The sequence below is a fragment of the Anabrus simplex genome, chromosome 7 (genome assembly GCF_040414725.1).
Source record: "Anabrus simplex isolate iqAnaSimp1 chromosome 7, ASM4041472v1, whole genome shotgun sequence".
NCBI lineage: Eukaryota > Metazoa > Arthropoda > Insecta > Orthoptera > Tettigoniidae > Anabrus > Anabrus simplex.
The window spans coordinates 58538860-58557208 of NC_090271.1; the positions used below are offsets into that span (position 1 = coordinate 58538860).

General features: G+C 42.3%; 1 protein-coding gene across 3 annotated transcripts in view; it reads left to right on the top strand.

The window, feature by feature from the left end:
* Positions 1–18349, top strand: part of LOC136876900 (uncharacterized) — a 130598-nt gene that overhangs the window by 89696 nt on the left and 22553 nt on the right. The window contains exon 1 of one of the 3 annotated variants that reach the window (XM_067150655.2): positions 15482–15502. The exons of the other annotated variants lie outside the window; for them this stretch is intronic. The gene's annotated coding sequence lies outside the window, so the exon portion shown is untranslated. Of the gene's footprint in view, positions 1–15481; positions 15503–18349 lie in introns of those variants that run through there. 3 annotated transcript variants of the gene reach the window in all.

The following is an 18349-nucleotide window of genomic DNA, read 5'->3' on the forward strand; positions in this document are numbered from 1 at the left end:
ATTACTAGCATGCATTAGAATCAAGCATGCTTAACTGTACTGATGTCCAGCTCCATGGTTAAATGGTTACCGTGCTGGCCTTTGATCACAGGGGACCCTGGTTCGATTCCCAGCAGGGTCGGGAATTTGAACCATCATTGGTTAATTTTGCTGGCACGGGAGCTGGGTGTATGTATCGTCCTCATCATCATTTCATCCTCATCATGACGCGCAGGTCGTCTACGGGCGTCAAACCGAAAGACCTGCACCTGGCGAGCCGAACATGTCCTCGGACACTCCCGGCACTAAAAGCCATACGCCATTTCATTTCAACTGTACTGATACTGCCAATAAAAATGTAATGACAAAGTTTAATATGGGTGTATATACAACAGCAGAAGATACAATAACTGCATTAATAATCATAATAATAGTATTTTTTTTTTGCTAGTTGTTATACGTCGCACCGACACAGATAGGTCTTACGGCGACGATGGGACAGGAAAGGGCTAGTAGTAGAAAGGAAGCGGCCGTGGCCTTAATTAAGGTACAGCCCCAGCATTTGCCACGGAAAACCATTTTCAGGGCTGCCGACAGTGGGGTTCGAACCTACTATCTCCCGAATACTGGATACTGGCCGCACTTAAGCGAATGTAGCTATCGAGCTCGGTAATAGTAATAATAATACCCACATTAGCCCCACCTGCCGTTTGAGCCACGAACCGCTACTGACTGTATGAGTGCACTGATCGCAGTGCTTGATATAATAAACCACGTATCACGTCCATAAAATGACAGCAGTATCAGCCACTAGTTGTTCTATTTACATGGCTGTTAATATTTGGTCACCCCGCCCAAGGTAAACGTTTCAAATATAAACACGATTGAGCACTACTCGTCAGTGAAAGTCTGCAAGAGACTATTGGTGTATCACAGCAAACTCTCCGCTGCAGGTGGGGTTACAAGACATCCGGATGTCATTTAGATGAGTGTGCTGCGTCCGCCCAACAATTGTAGAAAATCAATAAATTTTCTACTTTTACAATGCTATCGAATAATAATAATAATAATAATAATAATAATAATAATAATAATAATAATAATAATAATAATAATAATAATAATCATAATAATAATAATACAGGAGGTATACCCGTCCCGTTCATTCAAAAGAAGCGCCTTGGAGAATGCCATTTGATACATGCAACAACTAATACAAGTAGTTTGGACTTTTCTCTATAGATGTCTCTACTAAAAAACTGATGTTATGCCCTCTGGTGTGAAGAGGAATTATTAAAATTGTTATGTACTTTTTTATTTTAAGGTTTACTACACTGGGTTGATTATTCTTTGTTCTTGGTGTGTTAAAGTTGACAACACTTCGATCTCTTCCCACCAACTTAAGATATTTGCCAATAGAAAATTTTGTATATTTATTTTTTCAGCCAATCAAACTATGCCTAGTATTTATTTAATTACCCAATAAGAATGTCGGGTGTGTCGGGCCTTAACGCAGAGCTCTCTAGAACCTTCTTCTCGGGTATAAAAGCTGGCACATTTTCGACCAGATCGTCTGATTCTTCTCTCCATTCTAGTGTGTGTGATTGTAAAGGAAGGCAGTCCATAGGTTCAAATATTTGGGTGTAACCCTTCAAACGACAGCGAGCTCCTCCCGGTGTCAAATCCAGAATAGGACATCAGAGGCCACGAAAGCAATGTGCAGGGTAAGGAACATTGCAGCACTATCACTGAGGACAGCCATGATACTTTTTGATACGATGGTATCACCCATAGTTACCAACGGTCTGGAACTGATATGGGAAAATCTGACGATCACTGACTTAGATCGCATAGAAAAGGTAAAAGCTCGTTTCCTAAAACATGCCTTCAGAGTGGAAAAATATGCACCATCTAGACTTTTTTTACGTACTTGCCAAGAAAACTTTTTTATGGAGGATCTTTTTTTTTTTTTTTTTTTTGCTAGGGGCTTTACGTCGCACCGACACAGATAGGTCTTATGGCGACGATCATATGGAGGATCTAAGACTGCCTCTGCCTTCTACTGCGGCATCCAACAAACTACTGGAACGTAGGAGGACGAAGAAAACAGAGATAGATATTGACTTTTATGGAACATCAGCGATGATCGACCGCAACTGGACAAAGCCGAACCAAGAGCAAAGACATACCGTTATGAGACTGGCCATTCATGGATTTCATTATAAGATTTGTGAGAATAAGCTATTTCATTCGCCGAACGAAAGGTAGGTGTGTGTGTGTGTGTGTGTGTGTGTGTGTGTGTGTGTGTGTGTGTGTGTGTGTGTGTGTGTGTGTGTGTGTGTGTGTGTGTGTGAATTATGTGGACAGAGATGTACCCTGTATCACATAACAGTATGTCAGATGAGGACAAAATTATTGTCTGATTACAGCAGTGAAAACTAATCCCTGTTCGGGAGATCATTTCAATCTTATTATGATTGTTTATTGTACTCTGAATCAGGTCTACATGAGTGTTAAAGTATGATGGTTTGTAGTTAACGCTCTTCCAAGTGTACCTTAATAAGTTATTGTAAAGGGAGGCGGGGATGCCTCGCCCATCGTCGAGTAGTCCTTCAGCTCAAGCTAATGGCAGTCCTGGTTTTACTAGGTGATAGCCTTTGAAAGCTTGCTCTAGGGGAAGTTCGTTAAAAGTGAGAAAATGTGTGGTTTTTCATTTGATCGAGTATTTCACATGAATTTCACTATTAATCGTGTCATTCCTACTGACGCCATTGTAATGACGTACCCTATGTTAATTTCAGTTGGGAAAACCACTAAGACAGTCTTTCTGAGGATGTAAAAATGCAGATGTCTGCCATTATAACGAAAACTCTCCAACCTGATTGTGACTGATGGTAGACAAGCGGGCCTACCACATTATAATGAAAATTCCCTAACCCAGTCTTCAGATGAGAAAAGACCTTTGGTGACTTCCCCGTCGCGTTTGTAGCGTAACGTTAAGAGCTATGCAATTTAATACAATCTTGCTCACAACGTGTACACCACGTAACCTAGAATTATGTATACAGCGTAGAATTCCGTAGCGAAGCACGGGCACATCAGCTAGTTCCGATATAAAATCCAAGTATCAGATGCCCAAAGACTTTAAAACGTTGCTGGGCCATCTCCATAGAGTTAGTCATCGGCTCTTCACACGATCGCCACTAATATTTTCCTTATTTTTCGTTGTTTCGAAAAAGGTTTAGGACAACAAAGTTGGTAAACGATATTCTAAATAAATTTTATCATGAATAATATTACTGCAAAACCAATCGTGAGAGAGATACAGTGCGTTTCTCTCATCGGATGGCCGGCGGTCGCGTCCAGCTTATTTGCTTCCGTTGACTCATCACTTCTCGTTACACAGCGCTGTAAAAGCATGGGAATGCCCGTACTTCCGAGTTCAGGTCCGTGCTCTTAGTACAGTATTATGTTTTAGGCTCCCTTTAAAACCCCGCTTCCTGCTAAACTGTTTTCGAGAGAATATAGCTAAGATGCTACGCGCCCTTATCCTAAACTCAAATAGCAATCCTGCTCACAACGTGTACACTGCATAACCTAGAATCCTGTACATGCCATAGGCCACTATTTATTCTATCCGAGCCTATGACACAGTCTGGAAAGATGGATTACTCTACAAGTTCCTGAAAGTGGTCCCATGTAGGATAACTGCACGACTCCTGAACAACATGTTGAGTCGAAGACAATTTCGTGTGTACAATGGGACAGCTGTAAGCAGCCAAAGATCGCTGAACAACGGTCTGCCACAGGGGTCAGTTCTCGCTCCTTTGCTGTTTAGTTTATATATTGCAGACATGCCGAAGACACTTTCAAGGAAATTCGGATACGCAGATGACTGGGCACTTGCTATCATGGACAAAACAGTTGAGAAAACAGAAGAGATCCTGAATGAAGACCTCAAGACACTGGCACACTACTTTCAAATTTGAGGACTCCAACCAAACATCAGCAAAACTGAAGTTTGTTGCTTCCACCTAAACAATAAAATGGCTAACAGGGAGTTAAATGTGTACATGGACAACCAGACATTGAGACATAATATGTACCCTAAATATCTAGGAGTCACACTGGATAGAACACTGTCTTATAAACAACATCTCCTGAACGTCTCTGCCAAAGTAAGAACTCGCAACAATATAATGCATAAGCTGTGTGGAACAACTTGGGGATCTACAGCTGCAACTCTGAGATGTTCAGCTTTAGGGTTGGTGTACTCGACTGCTGAATACTGTGCTGCTGTTTGGCTGAATAGTGTCCACACAAACATCATAGATACCCAGCTGAACACTACAATGCGTCTCATCACTGGCACAATCAAATCTACTCCCACGCAGTGGCTACCAGTGTTAAGTCATATCCCTCCCCCAGATCTCAGACGTAAAGATGCTCTCCTGAGAGAATTCAGTAAAATAGTGAATAACCCAGAACTCCCGATACATAATGACATCGACGATGCGAATATTAATCGTCTGTGTTCGAGAAAACCACCAACTAAAGATGCCATGAACTTGTGGAACAACAACTACCAAACTTCTGCTGAATGGCAGAAGAGACTCAACGAAAAATACTGCCCGACAATGCCTTCTGTGAAGAAGACGCCGCCACCTGGTTTCAACCTCCCTCCTCCGCACTGAACAGGATCCGAACAAACCACGGGAACTGTGCATAATCCCAACGCCTGAGTGTGACTGTGGCGCTACACAACAGACAGTGGAGCACATCATCGAAGAATGCAGGACTAGAAAATACAATGGCAATGCTAGTGACTTTGCTTTTGCAACTCCAGAGGCTATAGACTATATAAACAATTTGGACATATGTATATAGTGTAGATCTTGTAACAATAGACGCTGTATCTCTAGCCATACGCTAAATAAAAATAAAATATTATATCCGGCATGAAAATCAAGTATCAAGTTAATATTTGAAAGGTACACACATACTCTGGTGGTAGTGTGTATTGTTTTAAGAGGAAGTACATCTGGGCAACCATCTTCTAATAACACCAATCAAGGGGAAAACTGGAGGAGGTCCGACAGTTCGGAAAATGAAGGTAACAGAAAAACAAAAAAGGAAGGGCCATGAAGGGCGTGAAAATGAAAGACTCCCTAGGCATCGAAAACCTAATACCGTAAGGGTCGGAAAAGGATAAGAGTTGAAAATAAGTTGAATCAATGCCAGAACTCAGCTAAGCGAACCGTGGTCGTCAAACCACGCTCTCAAGTTGAAAGCCCTTAGTCTCCCATTTAGTCGCCTCTTATGACAAGCTGGGAATACCGTGGATATATTCTACCACCCGCACCCACAGGGTGAGTACAGATATAAACCTAACCTCAAAACAAACCCCATGGCTCAAGGACCATGGCCTACCAAGCGACCGCTGCTCAGTCCGAAGGCCTGCAGATTATGAGGGGTCGTGCGGTCAACACGACGAATTCTCTCGGCCGTTATTCTTGGCTTCCGAGACCGGGGCCGCCACCTCACCGTCAGATAGCTCCTCAATTGTAATCACGTAGGCTGAGTAGACCTCGAATCAACCCTCAGGTCCAGGTACAAAAACCCTGACCTGGCTGGAAATCGAACCCGGGGCCTCCGGGTAAGGGGCAGATACGCTACCCCTACACCGCGGGGCCGGCCAGGTATAAACCTACCTAAATAAAAGGTTTTTCCTGTACTTCGGTCGGAATTTTTTTAATTAGTCTTTGTGTATCAGTTATGTCCAGAATAAGAAGGAAATGTAACTTGTGAAATTTCCGTGGTGTCTGTCTGTCTGTCTGTCTGTCTGTCTGTCTGTCTGTCTGTCTGTCTGTCTGTCTGTCTGTCTGTCTGTCTGTCTGTCTGTCTGTCTTTACATATCATACACACGCATCACGAGAAAACGGTTGAAGAGAATTTAATGATAATTGATATGTATGGCCAGAGGTTCGATTCATTGACTAAATGGTGAACGTATTATTGGCCTCTGGTTCAAATTAACCACGTTTGGTTAATTTCTGCAGCTCGGGGGCTGGGTGTTTGCGACCGTCTTAATACACATATTAATTTACACACATCGTAATCACACGTTTTAAGCACCACAGGAGCACGCAATAGTGGCATCCACCCACGAGGTTTGGTGCGAGGAAGGACATCTGGCTAGGTAAAAGAGTAGTTAGTGAAAAGTCTTAAGATTATTTCTCAAATATCTCCGCTAATACTGGTCCGATTGGTAAATGCTATATAGCAAAAATTGTAGAGAATAACGTTTCCAAACTTGTAAGTCAAATACGTTTCTACCGTGCGATGGAGATATTCGCTGTTATACTAGTGAAAGGATGTTAAGATGCAGCAACTGTCCAAAAATATAGCTATGTTCATACCGAAAGGTCAATTATATGTATTTGGAGGCATGAAATGAAGCAAAATAAACATAATTTATTGCATTTTTTGTGAGATTACTATATGTTGCCACCTTTTCCCTACTATTTAAGCACTTTTATCCCCACTTTTATCTGCGTTTTTTAAAAGACTAGACAGAATCATTTTTCTCTGCTTTAACAGATTTTCTTGGTCGAAAATTGTGATAGAATCAAATGTTTCACGTGTGCCCTAAACTCGACGGACGCAGAAGCCTTCAAGCAGGCCCAACAATTGATCAACAACAAAGACCTAGAGTTGGATTAAGCAGTGCATGGCTACAGGAATTTGCCTGATGGGGTTCAGTGTTTGCAAGAAGTTGATGAGTGTTAGAGAGAACCTTGACGGATTTGCTAAAGACACATTTTAATTCAATCGAGATGTGGAAACCTTTGCAACATTTACTGAACTTCCTTTACAAGTGGTGACAAGATATTCTTCACTGGTTTCTATAGAAGTCGAGAGGAGTTTCTCTCTCTGCATAAGAATCTACTAAGCTCAAGGCGCCAGCAACTTACTGTCAAAAACATTGAAATGTTGTTAATTAATTAATTATTAGAACCCGGTGAATAGGATTCATGTAATTGTTTTAAACCTTAATAACGTAATTTCATCTACACTTTTTTGCACCTTTCTGTATGTATTTTCAGAATTATCCCCCCCCCCCCCACATTTCTGACCATACTTCCCATCTTGAAATATTTTCCCTTGTTATTACATTTTTCACAAACTTCCACTTATCTTCGAAAATTTAGTTATATCCAAGTATTCTAATAAACATTAATACAATATTCGGTTTTCAGTATTTTATTTTTGGTACATTTATACCGTGCGAGCTGCAATAATTTAGATTTTTACTGCCAAGTTCATCAACGGTGAGCATTCTTGATGTTATTATTATTATTATTATTATTATTATTATTATTATTATTATTATTATTATTATTGAAATATTGTTCATTCGTCATGGCAACGAACTAACTAGCGATAGGGGTGGTTGCCATCGTCATAGTTTTTATCACCTGAAAAACAGCGTGATCATCAACCCCTATTAATCAGGAAGATAATGAAGATGACTATGGAAATGAAAAGAGAGACGAGACGGAACAAGTACGAGAAAATAATCAAAACAGAGGGGAGGGTTAAAGCCCAATCTTCGAATGCCTTACTATAGCAGAGCCGGAAGAAGACAAAATATGACGACTTACAGTGTCCTAACCCCCCTAAAACTTATCAAAAGTAACATTACACTGGCTGACTATTGTTGATGGTTAAGGTGTGCTTTGTCTCTTCTGCTGCCACTCATCTCTATCAGATGGTATTACTGCTGCAATTGCAAAAATTAACCCTTCAACGACGGGTACGAAACAACTAGTGCTGTATATACAGAAGGTAGCTTTAAGGTAAATTAGTAAGAGTGAAGGGTAGGTAACCCTGTTGCAGAGGCGTGATAGCTGAGTCTGAGTCCGGTGTCACTGGCTTCTCACCAAAGAGTCGTGTTTCGAACCCCGATCAATTTGCGAGGGATTTTTGAAGTAAAATGTCACGTACCTGTTCGGATTGTACGTAAAAATGGAGATCGCGAGCCTATGGTCATGATATCAACAGTCACAAGGGGCCGATGACCTTCGATGTTAGGCCCCTTAAAACAACAAGCATCATCAGCAACAGTCACGAGAAACAAACAAACTTCTTTCCCTCCTTTAAAACCTGTTTTGTATCATAAATAAATAAAATAAAAGAATAACTACAACCCTGTAAAAAAACTACCCCTGTAATACCTGCCAACTAATATTTTATTGCCCTTCCTCGGGTGTCAATGACAGCAGCAATTCGCTGAGGCGTGGTCTCAGCAAGTTTATAGATGATGTTAACCTCGATTTGAAGCCATTCTGCCATCAACTTGTCCCAAAGTGCAGCAAGTTTCACTTGATCCGTTTTTGAGAGGTGGTCCTACAATTTTTTCTACAGGATTTAAATTTGGGGACTTTGCTGGCCAAGGAATATGCAAGATTGCCTCTTCGTACTCGCCGAACCACTGATTGGCAGTTCGGGCTCGATGCACACGGCAGTTATCGTCCTGAAGAAATGGTTTGTCCACAGTTGGAATTTCAACAAGGTGGTGAACGAAAGGCGGTACCTTTTGGCGCAGAAGCTGAATATACTCCTGTACTATGTGAAACACGAGCGAATTTGGCCTTTTCCTGTACGCTGTTATCTTTTGAATGGTTAAATGCAAATACTTCTCTTTGCTAGTCCGTAACATCTCCTGTTCAAGCTATCTTGCAAGGGATGAAGAACTCAAGAGTTAAGCAACGCGTCCACTAGATATACAGTTCTACGAACCATGTACCTCCATACGCCTATCAGCTTTCAGTTTTCTAGGGCACGAGGTATAGTCAAGGTGCCATTTTTAAGTCCATGGCATAGGAAGCCATTTTTGGCCCCCGACACGAGGAGCCATATTCAGTCCGTGATATTCGGAAGTTCTTTCTGTGAGTATGTGTACGACGTCCAGCCAAATGTACGGTACGCAGAGATCTGAACACACGTGGGCACAGCATTTCACTGATTTGCATGGCTGTGTCAAAGAACAATTCTTGCTCCAAGAAATGAAGAAATGAACAAACATTGACCGGTGGTTTAAAAATTTTCAAGTTTATCGTCACGACATATAATACAGATGAAACTGCCATCTACACGACAGGGCTTTTTGAACAACTTGGAGTCACCTGGAGTACCTTTGAACTTTCTGGAGCGAATGATTGTGGCACGGATTATCCCTCTCAGGAATACGAATCATTCTTCTCTCTGCAATGGAACACAACTCTCAAACAAGAAACTGATGCTGAATATTACTGACGCCACCATCATGACTGGACATGCCGCGTAAAATGTAGTATTCATTCTTCGGATTCAAATCATTCCTTCGGTTACACCATTTCAATTTAGACGTCTGCAGTTCCCCGTTCGTTTGAGTTTCGCTGTGTGCATCAATAAGGCACAAGGACATACTCTTAAACTTGTACGATTCGATCTTTGAAACGGTGTTTCTCCCATGGTCATCTGTACGTGGGATGTTCAAGAGTTTGAAAGGCAAACACACTATATATCTTAGCTCCATATGGAAGACCACTTAATATACACTGGTGTCCAAAATTTAAGGGCGAATGTAACTTTCACATGTTGTGTCACTGCCAAGTAACATAGCTCAATGAACTTGAACCATACATAGGAAGAGCTGCTACAGTATGGTACGATAGGCAACTGAAAGGAATAGCGAAGAGACGAACAGAAATGACACTTTTATACAGAGACAATAAATTACACGTAAGTCGCTGCGACTCATGATGGTTCCCTGGACATCACAAAAGAAGGGACATGTTTCTTAAAATGGTGTGTGATCACCACGGACAGCGATGCATGTTCTGCAATGTATTCCTCTGCTGGCCACGAGATAGGTAAGGAATGTTTGTGGTAGGGTGTTCCATTCTTCCACCAGCGCGGTTGACACCTGCTGGATGGTCGTTGATGCATGTGGAGTTGCTGCAATACGTTTGTCCCACACGTATTCGAAGGGATTTAAGTCGGGGGAACGGGCATACCAGTAGTGATGGGACATTCGATTCATTCTACTGAATCGATTCATTTGATTCCGTTCACGTTACCGAATCGGTACAGTGATCCCATTCACGGCACATTAGTCACAGCTCCTACTGCATCTGTGTAGTATGTACTGGTAAGACAGCAGCAACAGCATTCAGCGCTCGCAGCTGCCATCTGGTCTTCATACTATGAACTCCTTTCTTAGAAAAAAATGCTAGTCACTCTAATACATCGAAGGTTTCCGGCGACGTAGGGTGGGAAAGGTTAGGATTAGGAAGGTAGCAGCCATGGCCTGAATTAAGGTACACTCCCAGCATGTTCTGGTGTGAAAATGGGAACTACGGAAAACCATCTTAACGGCTGCCGACGGTGGGATTTGAACCCACCATCCCCCGAATGCAAGCGCATAGCTACGCGATACTAACCGCACGACAACTCGCTTAGTCATTTTTGAAAATATGTATTTTTCTATCAGCTGAGGATTTTTTTAAAATCGTCATATTTTGTATAGGCTACCCGAGATGTACAGTAGCCCGCTGGTTTTCTGATTCAACACACTGTTGGTTAAGTTATTGCGTGTGTCCACATATGATTGAAGTCTTGAGCAAAGATGTGACATATGAACTGAGAGAATACTGAGCCGTTCTTCCCAATATAAAACAGATACTTTTGAGTGGTCATGAGCATGATTCATAGTCATAGGGCAGGCTAGAGTCGAGTTTAATTGTCAAATGTCAACTAAGTTATAATACTAAGATTCATTAAACTAATAAATAGTATAACCTAATAGCCTACCTACTTACTAGCTACTTCAGAATTATGTTTTGACTATCTTTTGAGCACTGCAAAAAATCCATCTATTATTTAAACCTCCCTGTAAGAAGAGGACAGTGAATGCAAATGGGTATTATTTTCAAATGAGCTGAGCTCGAGAGTCCATTATAGCATACGATTCTTTCAGTGTACCATGGCTTACTGTATGTCTCGCTGCAGCGGAAGCTCGGCTCTCCGCCAGTGTCCAGTGAGCCGATTAGGAGCCGTGTGTACCTTTTATCTCACTAAGCCGCGCTCGCTCACGATTCTTTCGATGTGCCATGATTCAATCTCTCGTTGCAGCGGAAGCTCGGCTCCCCGTCAACGTCCAGTGAGTGCGCCACTCAGCACTGTCCGCTGGGAGTAAGCTGAGTCGTGTGCCGTGACACTTGAATGAATCGATACACTGCTTCGAATCATGCATTCAGTAGTCAACACTACAGGCCAGTCCATTCGCCGAATATCCTCTCCTTCCAAGAGCTCCTCAACCTGCGCTGTTCGATACGGTCGTGCGTTGTCAGACATAAAGTTAACTGAGTGCCGAATGCACCCCTGAAAAGACGCACATGGGAAAGGAGCATACTGTCACAATAGCGTTGACCGGTAAGTGTACCCCGTTCAAATATTTGGAAGTCAGTACGCCCAGGCAACATTATGCTTCCCTACAACATAACACTTGGACCACCAAAATGTTCATGTTTGACAATGTTCCTGGGTGCATTACGTGTTTCCACCTCTCGCCAAATGAGGGCACATCTAGAATCACTACTGAGACTGAATCTGGTCTCATCTGAGAAGAGCACGCGACCCCACTCCTAATCGGTCTAGGCCTATGCTCTTGGCACCATCACAAATGGTACCGCCGATGTGCGGGTGTAAACGGGACACAACGTAATGGTCATCGAGCAAATAGACCCCCCCCTCCCCCATGCAGTCACCCCGCCACTGTGAAGCGTGAGATTGGGTGCCTTGCAGTCCTGTTAAATGTGCTTGCAATTGCTCCCACAGTTGACGTGAGTCTCTTCTTGCCTGTTGCACAATGTAGCGGTCATCTTCTGCTGTAGTTGACCGTGGTCGACCCACTCCTCTCCTTCGGGCAGCAGCCTGTGGTTTGGAATGCTCTCCATTCACGTGAAACAATGCTACGAGCAATACCAAAGTCCTGGGCTACACTCGCGACACTTCGTCCTTCTTCCAGTTTCCCGATGATTCTTCCCCAGTGAAGTCATCCAAATGTTGTCTCCGGGCCATGTTGTGATGAATAACACCACCACAGCGCACCGTAACAGCTCGCTGATTGACTCGCACTGTCTTGTGCCCGTTCCTTCAACTGCCTCATTTTGTGGGGCCAGACCTACTTGGCGCTATAGTCGCGCTGACCTCACGACAGGTTTCTGTGCACGTGTGGGAGACCTCTGACAACATGTTACCGCATTTCTATTCATTGCCACCGAATAGTTGATATGTTTATGTTGCTTTATCTATCTCGTCCTTAAGTTTTGCACAACAGAGTGGTTTATCCGGAAGCTATAATAAGGAAAAAATAGTTGTATTTTATTTTATGATATGGACTTTTATATTGTTTTACTATTATTTGTGCCATCCGTCAACCCGGTCCTTGAAAATAGCAACGTAATTCAAAATAAAATTCATGCAATTTGTATGTGTTAACAAATAAATATACACTGTATAATGTTTTTATTTTTCCTTCAAATAAATTATTTAAATCTGGACAACAAGAGAGGAGGAAACAGAAAAATAAAAGGATGAAGAACTATTGGAAGTCAAGAAAAAGAAGGGTCATGATGAAGGCACAGGATTCCTTTCCGTGGCCCTTACATGGCCAAAATCAAAAAGAAGAAAAACATATTTAAAAACATCTGAAGGTTGAATTAATAAACACAGGCGAAGCCGCGGGTACATGCTAGTAAATAAATACTGTAATTGAATAAACCACGAATCCTCTTGACAGTGTCCAGGGCGTTCTATCAGCCATGTCAAGAGCTCGTTTAGGTTTTCCGTGGTTTCCCATTTTCACACCAGGCAATTCTGGGGCTGTACCTTAATTAAGGCTATAGTCACTACCTTCCCAATCCTAGTCCTTTCCTCTCCTTCCGTCACCGAACATTTTCCATGTGTTGGTGCGACTTTAAACCACAAGCAAATTAAGAAAAAGAGTTCGTTAAAAGAAAATAAGAGATATTCAAGACGGCTTTCAGCTTATAGATTCTCTTCAATTGTCTTGATTCTAAGACGGTAACAACTCAGCATCAGTTGAGAGTTTCGGGACCAGGACTTCTTTTTGGTCTACCGAGCAACTCGCTGCGCAGTTTATATCACGTAAGTATCAGCTTGCATTCGGAAGATATTAGGTTCGAACTCCACTGTTGCAATCTCCCTGTGGGTGGGGGCGGTAGAATAACACCCACGGTATTCCCTGCCTGTCGTAAGAGGCGACTAACAGGAGCCGCAGGAGCTCTGAACCTTGGAGCGTAGGTTGGCTACCACGGATTAGCTGAGTCCCGTCACTGTTTCCACTTACTTGTGCCAGGCCCCTCACTTTCATCTATCCTATCCTATCCTATCCTATCCTATCCTATCTTATCCTATCCTATCCTATCCTATCCTATCCGACCTCCCTTGGTTAACGCTTGTTATTTTCCGACTCCGACGGTATTACAGCATACGAGGCCTAGGAAGTCTTTCATTTTCACGCCCTTCGTGGCCCTTATCTTTCTTTGGTCGATACCCTCATTTTTGAAGTGTTGTATCCCTTCCACTTTCTCTCTGATTAGTGTTGTTCGGAGGATAGTTGCATAGTTGTACATCCTCTTATAACAATAATCACCACCACCCCAATGTTGGCAGCCCTGAAGACAGTTTTCCGTTGTTTCCCATGTACATACCAGGCGAATACGGGGACTGTATCTTAATTAAGGCTACGGTCGTCCGGCCTCACGGTGTAGGGGGCAACGCGTCCGCCTGTCACCCGGCGGCCCCGCCTCGATTCCCGGCCGGGTCAGGGTTTTTGAATTGTAATGATTAATATCCCTGGCTTGGAGACTGGGTGTTGGTGACATCCTTAATCTTCCTTTCCTCACACACAACATTCCACACTACCGCCATTCCAATTACACGCAGGTTCGTACAATATGGTGTCAGTAGGGGCAAAAAATCCACATGGGTCGACGCTTTGAACCAATAGCATTTTCTTAAGAGGCCACGGTCGCTTTCTTCCAACTCCAAGCCCTTTCCTCTCCCATCTTCGCCTTAAGACCTGTCTATTTCGGTGCGACGTAAAAGCAAATTTTAAAAAACCTTATCAGTCTTTTTCCAACTACATGTGGCCCAGTTTTACAGCCGGATAACTTTCCTGACGCCCATTCCGGCGTTTAATAATTTCGTGAGGCTATTTCTACTCGGGAAGACTCTCTGATGTGGGTGGGTGGCATCTGCCATGTGTAGGTAACTGCGTGTTATTGTGGTGGATGATAGTGTTATGTGTTGTGCGTGAGTTGCAGGGATGTTAGGGACAGCACAAACACCCAGGCCCCCCGAGCCATTGCAATTAACCAATGAAGGTTAAAATCCCCGACCCGGTCGGGAATCGAGCCCAGGACCCTCTGAACCGAAGGCCAGTACGCTGACCATTTAGCCAACGAGTCGGACATTCCAGGCGTAGGGATTTACAGTATTCACTACGGTATTACGTGTTTCTGATGTGGTTGTAGTCTGATGTGTTGTCTAGAATGAAGATGTGTCTTGAGACGAACATATACCGAGCAAGTAGCTGTGCTGTTTGGGTCACGTAGCTATGATATTGCATTCAGGAGATAGTGGGTTCGAACCCTACTGTCGACAGCCCTGAAGATGGTTTTCCATAGTTTCCCATTTTCATACCAGCAAAGGCTGTGCCTTAATTAAGGCCATGACCGCTTCCTTCCCACTCTTAGCCCTATCCTATCTCATCGTCGCCATAAGACCTGAACTGAATTTAGCCTAGGCCGGAAGTGAATTTTCGAAATTTGACTTTTTAGTTTGATAGAGCTCTTTAAGACAATTTGAAACCTTTTCGGGCCCTTTAACCCTTCAATTTTCGGCACAATTGAGGAAACTGCTTAATTTTACGTATTTTGTAGTGTGGGGACCCCTACTTTATCTGCTAAGAAATGTCTTCAACTTTAAGAAAGACGAACACAACTACTCGATCCCCGAGCTAGAGAAATTAACCAGACTGGGTTAAAATCCCCGGCCTGACTGGGAAACGAACCTGTAATCCTCCTCCACCGAAGACCACAACGCTGACTATTCTCCAAGGAGATGTTTCCTCTGGTCGTTACTCAAGACCCGCGAGCTGTATTCTAAATGGAGCCCACATGTCATAACCACGGGGCGTCTAGTGTAAACATAAAGACAGCGGTTTAGTATTCACAGCAGAGGGAACTTGGTACTATATCCTGGTGAAGAATTACGTTACGTTCAGAGAATCACTTTCTCCACGAGGGCTACTCCAGGATCTTTGGAGCCTTTCTCCTTTCACCTTCATTGAGCTACCTCACCCCGCACCTCGACAATGAGATCATAAATAGTGCGCTGGACGGTCTGGAGGTGGCACTCTCACAGCGACCGGCGAACCTCCTACACACAGGTCAGTACAGTAGTAAACGAGTTTTGTTACGTTTTCCAATCTCACATAGCCATTCATCCTGGCATTTATGACTATCAGTTCCTTGTCTGATTCGGTATTGCCTCGGGCGGGTGAACAAAGTAAACATTAGAAGTTCATTGTTAGGTAAAAACTGAACAGATGATAATTATTTATTTATTTATTTATTTATTTATTTATTTATTTATTTATTTATTTATTTATTTATTTATTTATTTATTTATCTACAATATATATCGAAACTTTTGATAAGGTATCATTGAGGGGGTGTCGATTTTTAGCGTAGCATTTGGTACCGTTTATAAATTTGTAACTAACCCCTAAATCTATGGCACTACAGCCCTGAAGGGCTTGACCTACCAAGCGGTGTGCCAGCTTACATTCAAACCAGCTACCAAGCAATGATTGTTTTACGCCGCGCCGACACAGACAGGTCTTATTGCGACTATGAAATGGGACAGGTCTACGATTAAAATGGAAGCGACCTTGGCCTTAACTAAGGTACAACTCCAGCATTTGCCCAGTGTTAAAACAGGGCACTAAGGAAAACAATCTTTAGGGTTGCCAACAATTAGGTTCGAACCCACTATCTCCCATATGAAAGCTTATATCTGCGCGACCCTACCAGCAAACCCAACTCACTCGGTCAGCGGTGGTGTTGTGTGAGGCGAAAGGAGGAAGATACCATTATTTTCCAATTTTCTTTACGTCACACCGACACAGATAGATCTTATGGCGACGATGGGATAGAAAAGGGCTAGGACTGGGAAGAGAGCGGCCGTGGCCTTAATTAAGGCCATCTTCCAAAACCTCACAGCTGCGCGAGCCTAACCACACGGCCAAATCGCTTGGTGAAGATAGGTCCTTGGAATGTAAGAGACGTAGAGAGAGACCAAGACGATGCTGGTTTGATTTAGTTTTTAATAATTAAATTATAAGAGGTGTGAAACTAAACGATGGGAACATTTTGCTATGTTTTGTTTTAAGATATTGACCTGAAAATATAATACATTTGTGATTTTTTCTTTTCTAAATCGCATAATAGTCTCTTCATTTCTCGCTCAATCACGTCTAAAGTGCTGGAAAAATTGTGCTGAAATTTGGTATGGACATACCTCAGATAATCAGTTCAAATACAAACCTATCGTAATTTCTCAATAACTGACTTTTACTAAACGGTGGCCAATTAATATGTAGGTATTTAATGAATTTGCTGATGATTTATTCGCTAGCAACGGAAATAATTGGCAAATGATTAGTCCTGTCACCAAATAAAGCCCGGTAAGTGTACTTAAAATGTTGTTTTGTACAAAAATAGGCCATATGAATTTTCTTTGTAACTCTAGTGATTCTCCAAGAAATATGGCTTTCATGTGTTAAAGCAAGCGTCCCAAAGCACTCGCCAGCCGAGCGCTGTTCGGCAGGGTATTTGGCTAGTTCTTGGTAGCTCCTGCTAATTCAGACTGGACACTGGAGTGTGTGAAGGGTACTGCTAAAAAATTGTATATCGGCGAAGGGTACAAACAAAACGACGGATACGTTCTGCTAGTAGTAAAATACAAATGCAAATACAATAATAAATAACATTGTACATATATTGGCAAGCTGAAACATAACACAGAAAACATACAGTATATTGATGCTGTCGCGGATTGACATTGGTTACGTCAACATTGAGATATCTATGTATTCTTTGTATTTGTATAGTTGCCTTTTTTACTCCGTGGCGTATGTGTGTTGTTGATAATAATAAACATGATATTGTGAACACGACGGTGAAGTCCTCTTATAATTCAGTAGTTGTACGAATTATATAACAATAAATTTTGGTGCCGAAACCGGGGAAACGAAGAACCATCAACACTAATATTAAAGAAGTCTACACTGAACGGATATCTGCAAGAGGTATTCCTTTCCTTCACGCCGCGAGTATTTACATCACAAGAGTATCAACATAACGACAGACGGCAGATGAGTAGATCGCATTCTATTTATTCTGTAATAGTTAATTAGGAAAGTTGTTGTAAAAGAAATAATAAAGGGATTTGTGTATAACTTGTAAATGGTCGTTACTCGCGAGGAACAATATATAATAGATGCAAAATCAGAAAAAGAAAAGGGAAATATACAAAATTAACTTCTTGTTGAAGCAAATCACAGAGCATACCTCGTTCATGTTATCCTGTTACTTGCAATTAAATTGTATTTAGAGAAATATCTTTCAGCATCAGTTCTGTTAGCAGAACTCCAGTTACATTGCAGAGCACCTTAATGTTTAAAACATTTCCACCGGGAAAGTTGGCCGTGCGGTTAGGAGCTCACATCCGGGAGATAGTGGGTTCGAACCCCACTGCCGGCAGCCCTGAAGATGGTTTTCCGTTGTTTCCCACTTTCACACCAGGCAAATGCTGGGGCTGTACCTTAATTAAGGCCACATCCGCTTCCTTCCCATTCCTAGGCATTTCCTGTCCCATCGTCGCAATAAGACCTATCTGTGTCGGTGCGACGTAAAACAAATAGCAAAGAAATAAAGAAAACGTTTCTTAGCAGACAAACTAGAGGTCCCTATACTACGAAAAACGTAAAATTGAGCTATTTCCTCGATTGTGCCGAAAGTTGAAGGGATAAAGGGCCAGAAAAGGTGTCAAATTGTGAATCTTGGATAGCTCCATCAAAATAAACAAATACAAAGTTCGAAAATCACTTTCGGGCTAAATACAGTTTCAGAAAAGCAGCCTAAAATCGCTTGTTCTCTACTCGTTTTCTTTTTATTAAAATCCTAGCCAAATTAACTTATTTACATAATTCTTTCTGTAATGTGTTCCTTGG